The sequence below is a fragment of the Bufo bufo genome, chromosome 2 (assembly GCF_905171765.1).
Source record: "Bufo bufo chromosome 2, aBufBuf1.1, whole genome shotgun sequence".
Lineage (NCBI taxonomy): Eukaryota > Metazoa > Chordata > Amphibia > Anura > Bufonidae > Bufo > Bufo bufo.
In genome coordinates this window covers 484,506,187-484,523,775 of record NC_053390.1, presented here as the reverse complement: position 1 = coordinate 484,523,775, position 17,589 = coordinate 484,506,187, and positions in this window count along the sequence as shown.

The following is a 17,589-nucleotide window of genomic DNA, read 5'->3' as shown; positions in this document are numbered from 1 at the left end:
TGGTCTCTGGAGTCTGTTATCTAAACAAAATAGTAGTGTAGAAGCAGCACTATGCGGTCTCAGGATAATGCGTCTGTATCAATGCAGCAGCCTAACCGTAGGCCCTTGATCCATCAGGCCATATAGTATACATGTGAGAAAGAAGATGGCTTCGGCAGCATGTCGCAATATCAAAAAGATTCTTTAATCGTACCTCCAGACACAAATGGCAACGTTTCGACTGTACACCAGTCTTTGTCAAGCCCAATGACATACATTCTGGTAGGCATATATATACCCCCCACATAAAATACACACCCCATTACATCATCAGTGCACATCACTGGGTAATAGAATACATATGTTCATACTATAACTCACAGTTAATGACATGTGTGCCAGGTCCATGTTGTTCGTCTCGGCGTTCCCCTGTCTGTAATGCGCAGCCGCATCTCGATGTATTTGCATACCGGAAGTATCATGCGTCGCCATGGCTACCGGCGGCGCCCGTGTCTCTAGCCTATGTACTGCAAGAAGCACTCACTGTCGTCACAGCCTGCGCGTCCATCCCGTGACACTCATTCTAGTGCGCGCCTCAGTGCGTCGATAGTATTGGTCACATGGGGTACGCGGCCAATGATAACACTGCGCACACATCGGCGCCATGGCAACGATGACGCCGCGGTCACTGCTATTTACTATAAAGTAAATATGTGCAATCCGTATCAAAAAGTGAACAGGTCTATACACTATAGAACCCCTGCCCACACCGATGATCACCTGTATATATAGGGATATCACTCCGGATTGCACATATTTACACACATGACAGACATGGAAAAATACATATCATAATAAGTGTGGTACACAATAGTCACACATAACCATCATCTGGATCGTGTATCCCATATATAAATCACATATGGATCATCACCATGGCACTTTGACATATGGATCGGGAACCGATCCACCGGGGATGCGTCACATATAAATTAAAAACATAATGTCACTATACTGATAGGACACAACAGCAACAACTATCAATCGATGGATGCGACATTAAACTCTAGATTCAAGCCAAAAGGTTGAAGGGACCTAAGGGTATGGATCCATTTAAGTTCCTTTTTCCTCAGGATCCCCTTCCTGTCCCCACCCCTTCTCAAGTATCCTACGCTATCGATAACTCGAAATCTCAATTGATTGATGGAATGTTTGCAATCAATGAAGTGTTTTGCAACCGGTTTGTCAAGAGCACCTGTTCTTATTGTGCTTTTGTGTTAATTCTTTCCCTCAATTCCATCGTGGTCTCCCCCATGTAGATCAAACTACATGGGCACTGTATCATGTAAACCACATCTGTGGATTTACATGTATAGTGACCTTTGATCTTAAACCGTTTGCCGCTGTAAGGGTGTGTAAAACCGTCACCTTTCATGATGCCACCGCAGTTGCAACAGGAAAGGCAAGGGAAATTACCATTCTTCAGTGGTGCTAGTCTTTTCTGCCTTTCGATATCCTTCCCCCCTATAGGTTAGGGCTCCGTTTGTATGCCATCATTGGGGGAACTGAAAATTCAGTGACTGTGGGCAATCCTTTCTGCAGGATCTGCCATTCCTGTCGTAGGATGTTGGCAATATTGCCGCTATCACTCCCAAAGATGGATACAAATGGAATGCGGGGGGTCCCCTGTTTTTGGGGTTTCCTCACCAGAGTGGAACTACGTTCCATAGATGTAATCCTATGCTTGGTACGGTTGATCAATTTAGTGGGATAACCTCTCTTGCTAAATTTGTTACACATCTCATCTACCCTAAAACCAAAGAGAGTGTCGTCAGATACGATACGACGTACCCTAAGTAGCTGACTCCACGGGAGGGAGCTTACCATGTTCTGAGGGTGACTGCTGTCATACATTAACAAAGTATTCCTGTCTGTAGGTTTTTGGAAGAGATCAGTACAGATCCTTCCATTGTGCACCTGAATTCGGACGTCAAGGAACTGCAGCTCACGGGCAGAATGCATCACGGTGAACTGCAGGTCCCGGACCCCAGAATTCAGGTGCACATGAAACTCATCCAACTCAGGCACAGTGCCAGTCCAAATCAGGAAAATGTCGTCGATGTAGCGCCACCAGCACAGAACTCTCTCAAAATATATGGAGCGATACACCAGCCGATCCTCGACCTCCGCCATGAAGATGTTTGCGTAGGTGGGGGCCACATTGGACCCCATCGCCACACCCCGCTTTTGCTGGTAGAAGGTGTCCCCGAAGAGAAAATAATTTCTCCTCAGGACAACCTCCAGGAGGGCGAGGATCAGCCGGCGCGCCCCGGGAGAGAGCCCTGTGCTGGCCAGGGCCACATCGACGACATTTAAGCCATAGGAGTGATCAATAGATGTATACAGGGATGCAACATCAAAACTCACAAGTAAAAATTCCGCCGGCAAATCAAGTGAATTCAGTTTGGTCAAGAAATGGCCAGTGTCCCTGATATAGGAGGGGGCCGTGGTCGCGTGGATCCGCAATACTTTGTCCAAAAAGATGGACACAGGATTAAAGATGGAGCCCCTGCCCGACACGATGGGTCGGCCAGGGGGATCCACAAGACTCTTGTGGATCTTTGGTAATATATATATCACAGGGGTGATCGGATGGCTCACGCGCAAAAAGCTATTTAGTTCATCAATGATTCCTTGGCTGAGAGCCTCATCCAATAACACCCCTATGATATCTGCTATATCCCACCTTGGATCCTTATTCAACATCTCATAGACATTATCATCTCCTACCTGTCTTTTGATCTCATGGACGTATTTGCATGTGTCCATCACGACCACGGCACCCCCCTTGTCAGCTGGCTTGATCGTCAATTGTTTGTTGTGTTCCAGTTCAAGAACAGCCCGTCTTTCATCTTGAGACAGGTTGTGTTTGAACTGGTGGGTTCCCTCCACCCTCAATTGATCGATACGTTTTCTGACAAAACTGATATAAGTTTCAACCACATGGTTGTTTTGCGGTGGAACAAAATGACTTTTATTACGTAATTCGAAGTTTTTACACATCAAGGTATCAGTGGATACCACAGGCTGACTGGCAGGTACATCAGTAATTCTAGCTGAAAAGAAAGCTTTTAATCTCAGGCGTCTAAAGAACTTTTGTAGGTCGAGCTCAAACTCGAACCAGTCCCGTATGGTAGTAGGGCAAAATGTCAGGCCACGGCTTAGCACACTGGTCTGTGCTTTGTCCAGCTGAAAAGAGGAGATGTTCACTACCAAGTTCATCATTTCCGCTGTCCGCGTCTCGTTACTCTCCCCTGAGTATGGGTGGAGGCCTCTATCGATATTGGGGGAAGGGTTCTTGTTGGATCGGTGGTGTTTCCTGCTGCCCCTTCTATATCGCCCTCCCCTCTTTTTCTGCTTGGGCCTAAAAAATTGGACGCACCTGATTCATCAGCGGAATCTGATTCACCAGTGCTAAAGCCAAATTTGCCTTGATCAAAGCGTTTACCGCGTCTACGCCTATTGAACCTTTGTGGTTAAGATGACTGCCAGTTATATATTTTACCAGACTGGTAATCATCTAAGTCTCTATGCCACTTATCTCTCTTGATGTGTTCCACTTCCAGCTTATGTCGTGATATATGTTGAGTGATCTTTTCTTTGTAAGTTGTAAAATCCTCAGCACTCACAAGGTCCCGGATCTGGATTTCCAACTCGGTTGTAGTTTTCTTCAGGTTGTCAACCTCTTTCTGCAAAAAGTCTATGTTTAATAGCATTAATTCAAAAGAATATTGATTGTTGATTGCTTCAAAGGCTTTACAAAAATCACCATTAGTAGGGAATAAATTGGGGAGAAGGTTAGATCTAAGTCCCCTTGGTATCCTTTGTTGCTTATAATATTCTCTTAAGGTAATTAAATGAAGTTCCATGGTATTTAATCTTTTGAGATCTTGCTCCGCTTTGCGTTTCAGGATATCAACAGAGGGGGAACTTAAAAAGGCCACATCGCATCCATCTACATTGATAAGTCGCTGTATGTCCTCATCAGTATATACATACATGTGTCTTAGCGAGGATATCGAAAGGCAGAAAAGACTAGCACCACTGAAGAATGGTAATTTCCCTTGCCTTTCCTGTTGCAACTGCGGTGGCATCATGAAAGGTGACGGTTTTACACATCCTTACAGCGGCAAACGGTTTAACCCCTTAAGGACTCAGCCCTATTTCACCTTAAGGACTTGGCCATTTTTTGCAAATCTGACCAGTGTCACTTTAAGTGCTCATAACTTTAAAACGCTTTGACTTACCCAGGCCATTCTGAGATTGTTTTTTCGTCACATATTGTACTTCATGACACTGCTAAAATTGGGTCAAAAAAGTTGATTTTTTTGCATAAAAAAAATACAATTTTTACCGAAAATTTTGAAAAATTAGCAAATTTCAAAGTTTCAGTTTCTCTACCTCTGTAATACATAGTAATACCCCCAAAAATTGTGATGACTTTACATTCCCCATATGTCTACTTCATGTTTGTAGCATTTTGGGAATGATATTTTATTTTTTGGGGATGTTACAAGGCTTAGAAGTTTAGAAGCAAATTTTGAAATTTTCACAAATCTTCAAAATCCCACTTTTTATGGACCAGTTCAGGTTTGAAGTCATATTGTGAGGCTTAGATAATAGAAACCTCCCAATTCTAGAAACTACACCCCTCAAGGTATTCAAAACAGTTTTTTCAAACTGTATTAACCCTTTAGGTCTTCCACAAGAGTTAATGGCAGATTGAGAAACAATTTAGAAATTTCTATTTTTTGGAAAATTTTCCAATATAATACATTTTTTCCAGGAGTAAAACAGGGGTTAACTGCCAAACAAAACTCAAAATGGGTTGCCCTGATTCTGTAATTTGCAAAAACACCCCATATGTGGTCGTAAACTACTGTTTGGCCAAACGGGAGCACATAGAAGGAGGGGAACACCATATGGGTTTTGGAAGGCAGATTTTGCAGGACTGGTTTTGTTTATACCATGTCCCATTTGAAGCCCCCTGTTGCACCCCTAGAATAGAAATTTCAAAAAAGTGACTCCATCTAAGAAAGTACACCCCTCAAGGTATTCAAAACTGGCTTTACAAACTTTGTTAACCCTTTAGGTGTTCCACAAGAGTTATTGACAGATGGAGAAACAATTTAGAAATTTCTATTTTTTGGAAAATTTTCCAATATAATCAATTTATTCCAGGAGTAAAACAAGGGTTAACTGCCAAACAAAACTTAAAATGGGTTGCCCTGATTCTGTAGTTTGCAGAAACATCCCATATGTGGTCGTAAACTACTATTTGGCTAAACGGCAGGACATAGAAGAAGGGGATCGTCATATGGTTTTTGGAAGGCTGATTTTGCTGGACTGGTTTATTTACACCATGTACCCTTTCAAGCCCCCTGATGCACCCCTAGAGTAGAAACTCCATAAAAGTGACCCCATCTAGGAAACTACGGGATAAGGTGGTTGTTGTTTTGGGACTATTTTAGGGCTAAATATGATTTTTGGTTGCTCTATATTACTCTTTTTTGAGGCAATGTAACAAAAAAAAAAAAATTGAAATTGTTTCTACATTCGCTATTTAGTTTTGTGGAACACCTAAAGGGTTAACATAGTTTGTAAAGTAACTTTTGAATACCTTGAGGGGTGTAGTTTCTTAGATGGGGTCACTTTTTTGGAGTTTCTAGTCTAGGCTACATCAGGGGGGGCTTCTAATGGGACATGGTGTAAAAAAAAAAACTGTCCATCAAAATCTGCCTTCCAGAAACCGTATGGAGTTCCCTTCGTTCTATGCCCTGCCGTCCGGCTATATAGCCATTTACGACCACATATGGGGTGTTTCTGCAAACTACAGAATCAGGGCCATAAATATGGAGTTTTGTTTGGCTGTTAACCCTTGCTTTATTACCGGCAAAAAGGATTCAAATGGAAATTTTGCCCAAAAATGGGTGTTTTGGCACCGTTTTTATCTTATATTTTTAACACCGTTCATCCGAGGCGTTTGGTCAAAAGTTATTTTTATAGCGACGACTTTTACGCACGCGACGATGCCCCATATGTATGGCTCTCAGACTTTGGAGACACTAAGCAGGCATCCTAAAAACTGCGGCCCTCCAGATGTTGTAAAACTACAATTCCCACCATGCCCTTCTGATGGCTGTAGGTTGTCTGGGCATGCTGGGAGTTAGTTTTACAACATCTGGAGGGCCGCAGTTTGAGGATGCCTGCTCTAAAACTAATATTTTTTTGGGGAAAAAAAATTGTTTCCGTGTCTCCAAAGTCTGAGAGCCATAGTTTTTTATGTTCTCTAGTGGACTGTTGGGGATTATAAAAATTTAGTATTCCATGGAAGTGTGATACTCCCTGAAGCAATTGATAATGCAGAGGCCCGGATGATCGGGGCACGTGTCACATTGAGTAGTGGTGTCCTTCCGTATCCCCCTCTTGTGACACACTCTGCATCTTTTTTGGGTTCGTCCCTTCTTTCCAGTATGGGGGACCACACCTGGAAAGTGTTGGCCAGGGACGATCCGGGCGCCTCCAATTCCCGAGGAACTCCGGCCTGCTCTTTTCCGGTCCGAAAAGATCAGGTCTTTGAGGACTGCCTCATAGAATTGGAGGAATGTCCCTGTGCTGCCAGCGCTTCGGGATAGTACAAAAGAGTTGTACATGGCAACCTGTACCAAGTAGACCGCAACTTTTTTGTACCATGCCCGGGTTTTGCGCATGGCATTATATGGCTTGAGGACTTGATCAGAGAGATCAACTCCTCCCATATACCGATTGTAGTCGACGATACAATCGGGCTTGGGGACCGTTGCCGCGGTACCTCGCACAGGGACTGGGGTGGTGCTGTTACCGTGGATTGTGGACAGCATAAGGACATCCCTCTTGTCCTTATATCTGACCAGCAACAGGTTTCCACTGGTAAGTGCACGGGTCTCACCCCTGGGGATAGGTACCTGGAGGGGGTGGGCAGGGAGGCCGCGTTGATTTTTCCGCACGGTCCCACAAGCGAACGTGGATCTGGCGGCAAGGGACCTGAACAAGGGAATGCTGGTATAAAAGTTGTCCACGTACAAGTGGTAACCGTTATCCAGCAGTGGGTACATAAGGTCCCACACGAGTTTCCCGGTAACACCCAGAGTGGGGGGACATTCTGGGGGTTGAATCCGGGAATCTCGCCCCTCGTACACACGAAATTTGTAAGTGTACCCTGAGGTACTCTCACAAATTTTGTATAGCTTCACGCCATACCTCGCCCGCTTTGTGGGAATATATTGGCGGAAACTGAGTCTCCCCTTTAACGCAACGAGAGACTCATCAACCGCGACCTCCCTTCCAGGTACGTAGGCCTGCTGAAATGTGGCCCCAAAGTGATCGATGACCGGCCGTATCTTATACAGCCGGTCATAGGCAGGATCACCTCGGGGTGGACATGCTGCATTATCGGAATAATGCAGACATTTCCGGATGGCCTCAAACCGGGGACGTGTCATAACCATACTGTACAGTGGGGTCTGGTATAGGACGTCCCCACTCCAGTATTGTCTGACACTGGGTTTTTGGACTAGACCCATATGCAGCACGAGGCCCCAAAATGTCCTCATCTCGGCTGCACTGACCGGCGTCCAGCCATCGGGTCTAGCCAAAAATGAGCCTGGGTTTTGAGCGACGAACTGTTGGGCGTACAGATTCGTCTGCTCCACCATCAGATTCACCAGTGGGTTACTGAAAAAAAAACTAAAATAGTCAATTTCAGTAAACCCCACTGTGGGAATCTGGATTCCAGGATTGCCAGCAAAATCCGGAATCTCAGGCTCAAAGTCCACTGGGGGACACCAGCTAAGTTCATCGGCAGGGGGCTCCGGTGGACTTATTTGGTGGGCCGGGAAACCAGTACGAACCCCAGGGCGGCTCGTACTAGGGTGGGCCACAGGATCCCTAGCATGTGGGGCCCCTGGCTCCGCCTGGCGGCATCTCCGCCGCCTTGGTGGCTCATCGTCATCCGATGATGATGAGGAGGATGCGGATGACAAAAGGAACGTGGGGTCATCCTCATCCTCACTGGGGCTCTCGGAGTCGGAGGCAATCTGGGCGTATGCCTCCTCGGCCGAGAACATCCGGCGGGCCATGGGTGTGTGTGCGTGTGTGGCAAACTTTATTATATGTGCGTGTGTGTGGGGGCAACGGGTGTTCGCGTACTAAATAAGGAAAAAAAAGGGGCAAGTGTTAGAAAAAAAAAAAAAGTTCAAAGTTGCTGATCAGCGGTACAACGCTGATCAGCGGTGGGGCAGGCGATGCGCTAACAGTGGCCGGACAAAAAAAGTGCCGGACAGTCAGCGCACGCAGAAAAAAAGTGGCAGGGGGGGGCTGGGGTCTGATAGATGGATCAGAAAGAAAAGTTTAGTGTAAAAGTTTTTTTTTCTTCTAACTTTTCCCTTCTTTCCCTTCCTAACGGTGCCTCTCTTTTACTGACCCTAACCTACCTGGGTGGCGATGGGTGCAGGAGGGTGATGGATTACGATTAGGGGGACTCAGGAGCTGGACGCTGGATGGTGCTGCACGGTCAGGGTGCTGGACAGGAAGAGGAGGGGAGAGAGGAGGGCAGGAAGTTTGAATCTCGCGCCTCTCTCCCCTGCACCAATCAGCACCCTGGACAGCGGCGTTCAGCACCAGGGCCAGCACCGCCTCTCCAAATCCTCGGACTGCGATAGGTGGTGTATAATTACGCCACCGATCGCAGTCTTTTTCCGGTTCATCGGGTCACAGGACATCCGAATGGACCGGAAACGCAGAAAACCGCAGGTCTGAATTGACCTGCGGTTTTCTGCGATCGTCGATACGGGGGGGTCAAATGACCCCCCCCTGCATTGTTACGGGATGCCGGCTGAATGATTTCAGCCGAAATCCCGTTCCGATTAACCCCCGCGGCGCCGGAATAGCAAATTAAAGCCATGACGTACCGGTACGTCATGGGTCCTTAAGGATTCGGGAACCATGCCGTACCGGTACGTCCTAAGTCCTTAAGGGGTTAAGATCAAAGGTCACTATACATGTAAATCCACAGATGTGGTTTACATGATACAGTGCCCATGTAGTTTGATCTACGTGGGGGAGACCACGATGGAATTGAGGGAAAAAATTAACAAACACAAAAGCACAATAAGAACAGGTGCTCTTGACAAACCGGTTGCAAAACACTTCATTGATTGCAAACATTCCATCAATCAATTGAGATTTCGAGTTATCGATAGCGTAGGATACTTGAGAAGGGGTGGGGACAGGAAGGGGATCCTGAGGAAAAAGGAACTTAAATGGATCCATACCCTTAGGTCCCTTCAACCTTTTGGCTTGAATCTAGAGTTTAATGTCGCATCCATCGATTGATAGTTGTTGCTGTTGTGTCCTATCAGTATAGTGACATTATGTTTTTAATTTATATGTGATGCATCCCCGGTGGATCGGTTCCCGATCCATATGTCAAAGTGCCATGGTGATGATCCATATGTGATGTATATATGGGATACACGATCCAGATGATGGTTATGTGTGACTATTGTGTACCACACTTATTATAATATGTATTTTTCCATGTCTGTCGTGTGTAAAAATGTGCAATCCGGAGTGATATCCCTATATATACAGGTGATCATCGGTGTGGGCAGGGGTTCTATAGTGTATAGACCTGTTCACTTTTTGATACGGATTGCACATATTTACTTTATAGTAAATAGCAGTGACCGCGGCGTCATCGTTGCCATGGCGCCGATGTGTGCGCAGTGTTATCATTGGCCGCGTACCCCATGTGACCAATACTACCGACGCACTGAGGCGCGCACTAGAATGAGTGTCACGGGATGGACGCGCAGGCTGTGACGACAGTGAGTGCTTCTTGCAGTACATTGGCTAGAGACACGGGCGCCGCCGGTAGCCATGGCGACGCATGATACTTCCGGTATGCAAATACATCGAGATGCGGCTGCGCATTACAGACAGGGGAACGCCGAGACGAACAACATGGACCTGGCACACATGTCATTAACTGTGAGTTATAGTATGAACATATGTATTCTATTACCCAGTGATGTGCACTGATGATGTAATGGGGTGTGTATTTTATGTGGGGGGTATATATATGCCTACCAGAATGTATGTCATTGGGCTTGACAAAGACTGGTGTACAGTCGAAACGTTGCCATTTGTGTCTGGAGGTACGATTAAAGAATCTTTTTGATATTGCGACATGCTGCCGAAGCCATCTTCTTTCTCACATGGAGTCTGTTATCTGTCATCCCCTGGGTGTCTGAGAATTTCGCCGGGCCTATTCTGTGCGCTCTTTCGGCCTTGCAGTTCATCTGGAGGCCTAACGCTTCAGGCAGGTCTCGCTCACAAACTTGTTGCAGCTCTTTTCCAGTGATGGATTCTGGGAGACCTATTATACGGAGGTTATTTCTCCTTGACCGGTTTTCTAGGTCATCAATTTTCTCCCATAACCTTTTATTATCAGCGGTCACTTCTTGGAAGTGCTGTTGCAGGGATTGAACTTCTATTTGTAGTGCCTGCACTTCATTTTCGATTGTCTCTATCCACTCTGCATTTCGCGCCACTTCATTCTGTAAAGCAGCAAATGATGCCGTCACCGTAGTGGACAGTGATTCCTGTAAATCAGGTAATATACGGTTGGCAACTTCCAGGGCCAGCTTTTTGTAATCCACTGGAGGTGTCTGATCTTCTATTCCTACTGCCCCATCATCTTGGCTGTTAGTGAGTGGAGGAGCTTCTTCCTCCACAGGTAAGAATGCCGCCGGCTCTGCCATCTTTGGCGCATCAGCCTCCGGCTTGGCGCCTTTCGACTGTTTTTTCCTCTGGATTTGCTCCCCACCACCTTCAGGTAACGATTCATACGATGTCTCCGTTACTGAAAAAGTCTCTGGCCAGTAAGCCTCGCAGATTCGTGGGGATTTGTGAGATTTTTGAGCGTTCGGGGTCAGAGCAACGCTCACTTGCCTCCTACCATGTCGGCGCCGGAACCGGAAGTCTCCAACTCTTTTTAGGGTGGATGGGGAAAAATAGCAATACTGACATTGAGTTTTTAAATTATACATTTTGTGGGGTTTGCTTTTAGGCATAAAGAAACATGGTAACTTTTTTCCTCTGGGTGTGTATGATTACAGTGATACCAAATTAAATTTTCACATTTACTACTTTTGCACAATAAAACCCCCTATTTCTCTTATGCTCATGACAGCACCCTTGAGAGACCGTCTCTTTACCCAGGACAGGAAACAGGAACTTCCGTGGAGAGCTTCTTACGGAGGAACCCGGCCTCTCTCCACCAGTTCCTGTTTCTTGTCCTATGGATAGGACGTTTTCTGTGGAGAGCTACAAGGCTGCAGGGCCCTGCCAGTGTTTGTTTGATCCATAGGGGTTACCTGGTATGGTGTAAGTCTACACTGGGAGCCGCCTAAAGTCTGGATTCCGCCCTTAGGGGTCCGGCTGTGCCGAGGGGACATCCACAGGCAGTCCAGTGGTACCGGGAGGTACCGATGTCACGCCGGAACCTCCTGGCAGTGTCCAGGAGGTCCAGGGCCACTTCCCCCGCAGGCCACTTCCCTTGTGCCATTTACAGAGGCAGGGGGCAGAGCGGGGTTCTTGTTCTCGTGATTCTTGGCGGACCGGAAGTGACGTACAGCCACTTCGGGTATTTGGAACGCATGGCGTTCCGGAAGTGAGAATCAGAGGCCGCAGGTGGATGTTTCCAGGGGACCTTACCTAGGGTATTTTTACCCTGTCAGTGCACAGGTGGAAGGGTGCCAGCCAGCCTGAGAGGACAGTTACAGACCTCATTTATGGAAGACCCTCCATCTCTGCACTATACTATGGAAGAGGAGAGTGGTCAGCGCACTGGTAAACGGGACAACCTCGAAACGTGATCGGTATTCCTGGTGTGGTAAGGGGGTTAATCCCTACTATTTTTCTTACAAATTCTTTATTTTAAGGGTTCTGTTTTTTTTTTAGAATCCTACAAAGAGCCCTAGGAAGGCTAAAACACGTGGGAAAGAATGTGCAACCTGTAGGAAAAAGTTAACCCCTTCCTGGCCAAAATTGCTTTGCCAGCACTGCATTAATAAGATGCTAGAAGAGGAGTCCCCATTATTTATGCAAAACATCAAGAACATGGTGAAATCCGAAATTGCGGATTCTATGAAGGAATCTAAGAAATCTGCGATAGTTCGGATTCATCTTCAGAAGGGGAGTCAGTTAGTAATCCACTAGTCACTTCCAGAACACTATCTAGATGGATTGTCGCAGCCATTTCCTTGGCCTATTCCTCAGTAGGGGAGCCTTGTCCCTTGGGATTCGGGGCACATTCAACCATTTACACTTCCTGGGCAGAAAGAGCTGAAGCTACCCTAGAGCAGATCTGTAGGGCCGCTACTTGGAAATCCCGTTCTACCTTCTTCTGCAATTACAAGCTCGATCTAGACTCCAGAGATCAGCTTTCCTTTGGTAGGAAAGTTTTGCAGGCTGTAATCCCTCCCTAGACTACTTCTACTCTAGTCTTCTCTCAAGGGTGCTGTCATGGGCATAAGGGAAATATAAGATTACACTCACCGGTAATCACTTTTCCATGAGTCCATGACAGCACCCGCTACATTCCCTCCCTAAAAAAAAAAAAGTTGGATGGTTTATATGTTTTGGGACAGGTTCTCGCAAATAACTGGTGGATAGAGGCCGGGTCCCTCCTTAAGAAGCTCTCCACGAAAGTTCCTATTTCCTGTCCTGGATAGAGACGGTCTTTCAAGGGTGCTGTTATGGGCTCATGGAAAAGTGATTACCGGTGAGTGTAATCTTATATATTTTTATTTTTAAAATGTTTTTACATGATTTTTGCGGGACTTCTCATTGGTATCATTTTGGTTACCTAACGCCTTTTTATTGTTTTAATTTTTCTTTTTTGTGGCGAATGAGCAAAAAAAAGCACTACTGGCATTTTTTTTTTTTTATAGCGTTGCCGGTTACCTGATAATTGTGTAGAATGAGTCATTCTGGATGTGGCGATACCAGTATTTTATTTTAGCAATTTTTCAATTTTTTTTATTTATTTTTTCCTAGTGGAATGGTGTGTTTTTTTTTGTTTAGGGTGGAATTATTTTAACATTTTTACTAGTTCCACAAGGGGACTTTAACCCCTTAAGGACCCATGACGTACATGTACGTCATCTCTGGGCGTGACTTAAGGACCAGAGAAGTACATGTACGTCATGGTGATCGGGCGGGTGCAGGAGCTGTGCCCGCCCGATCAGCGGCAGGGGTCCGGCAGTCACTGACAGCTGGACCCCTGTTGCATGCGCCGGCATCGGTGAAATGACCGATTCTGGCGCATTAAGTTCTGCACAGCTGCGGTCAGCGCTGACTGTGGCATGTGCGATGTCCGTGCAGGGAGGAGGCAGCCATCGGGTCAACACGCTGCTGTGACGAGGACCCGATGGCATGAAAGGCAGCACAATGCCTTCCTTTAGGCATCCTGACTGCTTTCTGGGAGAGCCTGTGAGATCCAGCCCCCTGGATCTCACGGGCAGGAAGGCTGTAAGTGTATTAGTGTGTAATGCGCTAACAGCCAATGCATGAAAATACACAAGTATTGTCATGAATTGTAAAGGGGATCAGACGCCCAAAAGTTGAAGTCCAAGAGTGGGACAAAAAATAAAGTGAAAAAAGTAATTTGTTTCAAGTAAAAAAAAAAGTATCCTTTTGCCAAAATAAAAATAAAATAAATAGGGAAAAAAAGAAAAGTAGACATATTAGCTATCGCCGCGTCCGTATCGACCGCCTATATAAAAATATTACATGACCTAACCCCTCATGTGAACACCGTCAAAAAAATAAAATAAAACTGCTAAATAAACATTTTTTTTTTCTCGCCTTACATCATTAAGTGTAATAGCAAGCAATCAAAAAGTCGTCATGCACCCCAAAATTGTGCCAAACGGTCATCTAATCCCACAAAAATTATACCCTACCTGTGGTAATCGCCAAAAAACTATGGCTCTCAGAAAATGGAGACACTAAAACATGAATTTTTTGTTTCAAAAATGATATTGTGTAAACCTTAAAGAGGACCTTTTACCGATTCTTACCCTATGAACTAACTATACAGACATGTGGAGCGGCACCCGGGGATCTCTCTGCACTTACTATTATCCCCGGGCGCCGCTCCGTTCTCCCGCTATGCCCTCCGGTATCTCCGCTCACTAAGTTATAGTAGGCGGAGATACCAGTCCCTAAGTTATGGTAGGCGGAGTCTGCCCTAGCGCTGGCCAATCGCAGCGCAGAGCTCACAGCCTGGGAGGTTATTTTCTCCCAGGCTGTGAGCTCTGCAATGCGATTGGCCAGCGCTAGGGCAGACTCCGCCTACCATAACTTAGGGAACGGAGATACCGGAGGACATAGCAGGAGAACGGAGCGGCGCCCGGGGATAATAGTAAGTGCATAGAGATCCCCGGGCGCCGCTCCACATGTATGTATACTTAGTTCATAGGGTAAGAATCAGTGAAAGGTCCTCTTTAAATACCGAATGTCAACTTTTTATTTTTTTATTTAAGTTTTACACAATGATATTTTTGAAACCAAAAAATCATGTTTTAGTGTCTCCATTGTCTGAGAGCCATAGTTTTTTCAGTTTTTTGGCAATTGTCTTAGGTAGGGTATCAATTTTGTGGAATTAGATGACTGGCACTATTTTGGGGTGCATATGACTTTCTGATCGCTTGCTTATTACACTTTTTGTGATGTAAGGTGACAAAAAAAATTGCTTTTTTGACACTTAAAATATATATTTTACATTTTTTTTAACCGTATTCTCTTGAGGGGTTAGGTCATGTGATATTTTTATAGAGCAGGTTCTTACGGATGCGACGATACCTAATGTGTGGTGTTTTTTTTTTTTTGGTTTTTTTTTTATCGCCGCGTCAGCAAGAACCTGCTCTATAAAAATATCACATGATCTAACCCCTCAGGTGAATACTGTAAAAAATAAAATTAAAACTGTCAAAGCAATTTTTTTGTCACCTTACATCACAAAAAGTGTAATAGCAAGTGATCAAAAAGTCATTTACCCCAAAATAGTGCCAATCAAATGGTCATCTAATCCCACAAAAATGATACCCTACCTAAGGCAATCGCCAAAAAACGGAAAACACTATGGCTCGCGGACTATTGAGACACTAAAACAGGGGTACTCAACTGGCGGACCGCGGTCGCCAGTTGTCCGGACCACGGCCATCCTTCAGAGCGCTCCTCCTCTCCTGCACACTGTACCGTGCAGGAGGAGGAGCTTACCGGCGCACTTCCGCCTGTCCCAGAGCACAGTGAGACAGGGCTCCCTCCACATGTAGCGCTCCTCCTCCTGCACACTCTGGTACGTGCAGGAGGACGAGCTTACCGGCGCACTTCTTCCTGCCCCAGGGGCGCAGTGAGACGGCTCCCTCCACATGCAGGCACCAGCGCTTTCATCCGGCACCTGCACGTGGAGGGAGCTTTCTACCTCAGTGCGCTCACAGGTCCCTCCTCCCCTGCAGCAGCGGCAGCACGTAAGGGAGCTTCAAGCTCCAAAGGACACTTACATGCTGCTGGAGAGGGGTGGGACATCACCACTGCCACCAATGAAATAAATGTCACATTTGAGAAGGAAGGGGGGCGTGGAGAGGGTTACGGAGAGGCGGGAACACGTCACTGACTGCAGGAAAGGACTGCAGGAGAGGACTTCAGTCAGTGTCGTGTTCCCATCTCTCCTGGGCCATCTTCTTTAGGTAACCCAATTAAATAAAGTGATAAAGCCCCATCAAACCATGATAGTTTTGTTCCGCATCCAATTCCCATTATTGGGGCATTGGATGCGGACCCCTTAGGTTCAATAGAGCTGAAAAAGATGCAGACAGCACACAGTGTGCTGTCTGCATCTCTTGTGGCCCCATTGTAATTAAGGGGTCCGCATCCAATCCCCCAATAATGGTAATTGGATGCGGAACAAAACTATCATATGTCTGTTCTGTGGCTTGGGTTGCCACCCGGTTAGTAGTTCACCAGCAAGGCTGGTATTTTTATATACACCAGGCATCCCCGTATTATGAGAATCTATAGCGCTTTGGTTTTTAATAGTACGCCTATATAGTAGTTGCAGCATTTTTTATATTCAGTGGCCACTCCCCATGTAAGCCACTATTTGCCAGCCAGGGCACAGACTGTCCTTCCTGTTCGGTGCGCTCCAGCTTGAGTGTCTCACTGGCACTTCCGGTGGCACTCCTACGCTCCCTGTTACCTTGCGCTCCAAGGTAGAGCGCATTGCATTCCGGATGTAGGAACTTCTGGTGCGTCACTTCCGGTTCCAGCTCTACAGTGCGCTTTTTCATGTAGAAACTAGCCACATGGCTATAAATAAGTGGTATGTGTCTAGTGTATTTTTTAGCTATACTTTGAAACTATATGTCTATGTATTTGCACCTACTCCTGAGGAAGGGGAATATTGTCCCCGAAACGTGTTGAGCCATACATTTATTGAACTAAAGGGATTGACCAGAAGCCTCCAGAAGTGTGCTGCCATCAATCTTTGACACCTCTACATGCGATCCTGGCCAGGGGGGTTCAAAGTCACAGGTGTCTTGAGCTTACCCTGCTGACTAACCCCCAGCGAAGTGAGTGCACACAGATTTTACCTTTTATTTATTTTATTATTTTAAAGGGGTTCTCAGGGCATTTAATATTGATTACCTATCCGCAGCTTGTAAAGGAAAAGCTACCATCTATCCTCTTGGAAATCTAAATATGACTCAAACTGAAGTGAACAGTGAAGAGGAGGTAGCGCTGGCACGGCGTGCGCCCCCTCTTCAAACAGCTGATCGGCGGTGGTGCCAGGTGTTGGAGTCGGTAGATAAATGCTCCTACTCCTCAGTTTTTGGTACTTCCGACTCCGACTCCTCTGTATTTAATATGCGCATGTATTTTATACATTCCTTGAAGGAAAGAAAGGCAACATTGATGTCATTACCACAGAACTACTGGCTAGGAAGCTGCTGCCTTCTCCTTTTTGTGTGCTGATCTTCTGCTTAAGATAGGGCAGTGGGAGGATCCAGGAAGGGGAAGGGGCATTTATTTTAAAACATGATTTACCTAGTAGAATCCCATAGTGATGTTTAAAGTTTAAGCTAACAATCTGAGTTTACAAGTTTTTATAGCCTTAGCTGAATGACAGCAGTTTTTCAAATGGTTTACAGCTTCAGTCTTGAGCTATTGACTATTCATTCCCTTCACTTATACAAGTGTCTAGTCCTGCAAAAAGCATATTTACTTAATCAGTTATCAGTGAGAGGCTAGGTTAACCATGGGCGTTGCGTTCCCTGTAACAGCGGAACACAACACAATGGAAAGTATACGTGCTGCAGTCTGCGCTCTGCCGGAGGTGGCGGAGCCTAGGATCACTATGGAGAGTGCACGCACACTGGTGACATCTGACGCCGCGCTGGTTGAAAAAGAGGCAGTGAATTCAACTTGCCGCTGCCTCCACTG